This window comes from Lactuca virosa, chromosome 3, assembly GCF_052849685.1.
Source record: "Lactuca virosa cultivar CGN04683 chromosome 3, Lactuca_virosa_CGN04683_v6, whole genome shotgun sequence".
Taxonomy (NCBI): domain Eukaryota; kingdom Viridiplantae; phylum Streptophyta; class Magnoliopsida; order Asterales; family Asteraceae; genus Lactuca; species Lactuca virosa.
The window spans coordinates 154,857,117-154,862,768 of NC_136428.1; positions in this window are offsets into that span (position 1 = coordinate 154,857,117).

The following is a 5,652-nucleotide window of genomic DNA, read 5'->3' on the forward strand; positions in this document are numbered from 1 at the left end:
ACAATTTTAGACACATCAAAATAATTTAAATTAAAGTAACCAAACCCAACAATATGAAACAAAAGCAAAATTCATAATTTGATATTAGTAATAATTGAAATCCAAATTCATACATTAAATTCCTAATTAAAATACCAAAAAAAAATTGTGCTAATTTCAAGAATTTAAATAATGGTAAAAAATTCAAACACATCATAAACCAAAACCTAAACATAACTATGCATTCTTCTTATTTGTATTGCTCCTTGTCTTCTTGAGAAGGGCATCATATGATATTTAAGTTGGTTTCCTTTTCTTTGAGTTTTGATGTTGATGTTCTTGTTGTGATATAATTTCTGGCACCTATAAAAACAACATTGAAACAAAAAAAATTCAGTTCATCAAAACCTTAGTATACTACTTTATGAAGAAAATAAAGTGTAATGCACAAAGTAGTGAACATAATTAAAGAAAACTTTGACTCGGGTTGCACAAGGTATTTTGGCCATGGAACAAAACTTTTATATGCATCCTCAACTAATGTGAATTCTCCAGTTTTATGGGGTAGAAATGCTTGTTTTATTACCACTTCATCAATGAAAACTTTATAGCAATCATCTTGTAGAGAAACTCCATGAATGAATTGTCTTTCTGATGATAAGTGAATGGTACCACGAGCAACGATGTTCCTTTTATATGGATGTGATAGAGTACACTTGATTGGATACAATGATAAGTAATATTAGAATCAGAAAAAAAAAGACAGAAATGTATATTTAACATGTAAAAAACACTTACCTGGTGAAGGGGTTTATTTGGTGAAACTGTTGGCATCTTAGGATTGATAGTGGCAGTCTTAGAGTCAACAGCTTTTCTGGTGGGTTTTGTATTTGCCTAATATAAAGGTTTAAGACATATATGTAAAATTATATTTTAATATAAAAGATAAATTAAAAGTGTTGAAAACTGTAAAGTTAGTATATACTACTGTTGCAGATTTCATGGAAATCAATTGTGTATCGGGAGTTGCAGTTGTAGAGTTGGTTTGAACTTGTTTCTTGGTGGATTTTGCAATAACATAAATAAGTTAAAGTCCCAAGTGAAAAAACAGAAATTAGTACCAAAAAAAGTATATCAATGATGATCTTATAAGATGATAACATACTGGTGTTACAGGTTCTGATGGTTGCTTGGTTTTGAGACTAACAGGAGTTGTTTCACTACTTTCAACAATCTTGTCACTTGAAATACCCTAGCAAATATAAATAAACATGGAAAATGTCTAAAAAATGAAATTTACAAGTAACATTGAAAATACATGTTGTTAATAAGATTACTTACAACTGTATGAGACAGATTTGGAAAGTCAGCTCCTTTTGCATTGAGATGAGCCAAAACTAGCTTTAGTGTTTGATCTTGTTCATTAACCTTTATAGACAAAGCCTTGAGTTCAGCATCTTTTTTCTCAAGATCAAGTTTTCCATTATGCAGTGCAACTTTAAGATCTTTAATTTCTTCCTTAGATGATCCTTTGCTGCGAGGAACATTGAAATATCTGTTGTAAGTGACTCTTGTGCCGACACCCTTTAAGAATCCTCCCTTTTCCTTGCCAAAAACTAAGGCATGGAATCCGTGCCTGGTTCAACATTTACTTGTCCTTCTTTTATCTGCGTTTCTTGTTCCATCTAGCACACAAAATATTAATAATTATTGTCCTAATAAAACTGATTAAAATCTTTACAGTAATAGTAATAAAAAAGTTTATTGATGTTACTAGTTTATCCGCCATGAGTTTAACATCTTCATCCTTAAATTCTCCTTTAATTTCACGTCCTTTACACCATATAATTGACCTTGGGGGCATTTCTTCCTTTGAAATCACTTTCTCTTCAATCTTGATAAAAAAAATTAAATTGTAAACAATATAAAATAAAATTATGTTAAGTACAATATTATGAAGGTAATATAATGGATCATATAGCTAAAAACAAAGCTTACCAACTTCCGCCTAAGAGTAGTATACCCCCCTCCCATCCGATGAGCGTACTTTGACATCTTTCGCGCTTTGATAGTCTTTTGTGACACAACCTGTCAAAAAAAATTGTCAAGCACTTTTTGGTAATTTTATGATAAATAAATGAAGAAGTTTTGGGAAAAAGTTATAACATTAAACTCTTCAGATTGCGTATATGTCACGAATTTGTTCCAATCATCTTTTTCAGTAATTATTGCAGGATATCGAACAGGGATTTCTCCAAGCTTTTTGGAATTCCCTAGATGTGGCTTAATGTAAGCTGCATACAATTTCCTTCTGAAGTTTCGTAGAAGGATACCAAGCCTATTCATCACAAATTGTTTTCCAGTTTCATCAACTTCAAAATAGTGCTAAAATGAAACAATAATGAATTTGTTAGTATTTAATACATGAATTGTAAATAAAATATGAGATGCAGTTAAAAAAAGTGAAAAAAAATATTTACTGTAATCTCTTCCCAAAGTTTGTCCTTCAGTTCCAGTTTTACTTTCTTCCAGCAAAGAGCACTTAATCTCACCTTCTCGCGGACAAGATCTCCCAAATAACTAACAAACACTGCATTATTCTTCCCTGTAAACTTACCGAATTCATCAAACTTGACACGGTTTTTCTACCACCAGAATTGACATACTCGGTCTTCAACTTTGGCAATCGAGTCAGGCCCCTCTTCCTAGGTGACCTTGTAGGAACTGTGCTTTGCATTTCTTCTTCCGAATCTGAATGGCTATTGTAGTTAATGTACTTATTTTCACCATCTTCTGTGTCAGATTCATAAACTTGGGTTCCATCATCTTGCTCATATTCCATATCATAGTTGGGCATATCCTCATGTTGTTCCTTGTTCACCTCCATGATTCTTCTGTTGACATGAAACATATGAAATAAGTTTGATTATTTATATGTTTAATAAAAAGGTATGACTAACTTATATTACATACAAAATTTCACATACAGATTTCATCGAACATTTGGTGTGCAACAAGCACAGTAATATGAAGAATCAAAAATTTTCTGTTTCATGTATAATCCCCTAATCAATACAATCAATAACATTGACACCATACACAGAGAATATACTTACAGTAGAAATGCATGATGGATGTTGTCGAATGATGAACTGAAATATAATCCAACTGGGATCGATATAACCTAGAGAAAAACCATACAATGGTTGAAAAATTCAAAGTCTTTTAAATAATACATTGTTAGTACGTCCTAATTTGAGGGTGGTTACCAAATTTACCGGATTTTCCTTGATCTGATGGATTGATCTTCATAGTTTTGGCGGTGAGATAGATGAATAATTCCCGCCTTGATTTGGAGCCCAAAAAAAATGGAAAAAATGTTTGCCTCCCATTATATATGCTTAATTTTGATTGCCGAATTCAGATTTTTTCCAAATTTTGATCTGATAGTGAACTCACACGATGAGAAGCATAAATCGTGGTTTGGAAACATGTTCTGGCTTTTGAAACATTATTACGAGTTATTAGATATTAATAGAAATGTTACAACTTTGGTCCTTGTAAATTAACAATTTTACGTTAGGATACAACTATATCACTATTGGAAATAAAAAATATTTAACATTTAATTATGTATATACAATGGGAAAATAGTATAATAAAACGAAAATAAGAATAAGGTCTAGTTAGCTTACTATTTTTTCCGTGTGAACACTTTGTTAAGATTTTTTATTTTATTTTATATTAAGTAAGAAAAAAAATCCATACACCTACTACAAACCCATTTCGGTCCTAAACCCGTACCAACACCCCTACCTGACATTGTAACGATCAACCCGTACCACCAACCGACCACATGGGACCCGTGCACCTACTATAAACCTATTTCGGTCCTAAACCCGTACCAACACCCGACCACCTGTAACCCATACCCATATTATAAACCCATTTTGGTCCCAAATCATTACCAACAACCGTACATGACCTAATAATGGTGTAATGCCCGTGTTTCTAGGCTAAACATTTATATTGACATTATAGTCTAGGTTAACCTTTGTAACTCATTTTGAAGAAATGAAAAGGAATTATGTGAATATTATGTGAATTATGTGTTTTATGCTTAATTATTAGGGCTTAATTAATTAAGAATAAAAATGAGCGTCAAAAATTAATTTTTAGATAAAGCCGATATCTATTAAGAAACTTGTAGTGGGCGTCACAAGGATTACGGATATATAAAGAAAATACCGAAATCCGAGTTATAACGAAGAAGTTATGACCCGTCGAAGTTTCGCGACAAACCGGCACGGGGCCGAATGTCGTAAAAAGTGAGTTTTTGATAAAATACTTTTTGGCCTTAGTGATCTAAACGAAACTTGTAGTATTCGTTAAACCGAGAGTAGGTATAAAAAGAACGCCCAAATCTGACTTCGTATGAGGAAGTTATGATTTTTCGAAGTTTCAGCTTGGCAGTAGACAGCTAAAAACTCGAATTTTAGATCGAGTGATTTTTAGCCGACACGACCTAAACGAGAATCGAAGGTCTTGTTATTAGTAGCACAACGGTAAAAAGCCTGACGAAAACAGACGTCGGATGAAGAAGTTATGAATTTTTAACGGATTTCCTGTCCCGGTCTGTTAAAAATAATAATATAAAAATTAAAATCAAAATTATCCGACGAAGTCTAAACGGAAGTTGTAGAGCGTAATTTTACCTACGCGTGCATATAAAGAACGTCAAAAACGAAGCTCGTATGCGAAAGTTATGGATTTTAGAAGTTTTTGCACAAAAACCGAGAAAATTCGCATAGTCACGATTTGCCACGTTACCCTCGCTTAGAACGTGCCACGTGTCCGAGCTGCTGAGTCATCCTCGCATGAACAGTACCCGCGGTCCACTAAGAATCCGACGCGTGCCCTTGGTGCGTGTCTGAACCCTCGCCTGCATGCCACGATGTCCTACTTCGGACCAGTAGACCTCGGTCCAATCAACAACTGCCACCGAGGCCTTCGCACGTGCAACCTCGTGCGAGCCATCCCCCTGCGAGCTTCGGATATGCGACGCATGGTTCCTTCTCAGCCGTCGGATCAGGACTTCGGACCCCTATAAATAGAAGGGTCCTGCGAGCCTTCTCGGATACTTTTGAGATTTTGCCATCTTTCACCCCTTTCTTCATATTTTCTTCATCTTAGAATCCCCCAAAGCCCCAGTATCGATTATAAGCCCCGGAATACGCCACGAAGAGCCCGTGAAGCCCGGAAAATTTATCTTTTCGTTTTCGAAGCCCGACCCTCGCAGAGCCCGGTTTCTCAATAAAACTCCCGGTTTTATTAGAAACGAACGTTTTAGGAAACGAATTGCTGCCCGATTATCATCAAAACAAGTGAGTGTATAGTCACTTTCATTTTACACATAGATATGAAGTATTTACCTTATAATACGTGCTATGTGCGAATATATTAATTTATTATTTTAGGTGACTATTGAGTTGATGTTTTATACGAGTTTTAAACTGTATAAGTATTTTTATCTACAAATATGTTGGGTAGAACATGGGTAGATTGTGATGTGTGATAAAATAAAATTGATGAGAGGCCTCGATGTGATTTGTGATTCAGTCATCTAGCAGAGTTTGGATGACGACCACTGGACTTTCTAGACAGTCCAGTGGG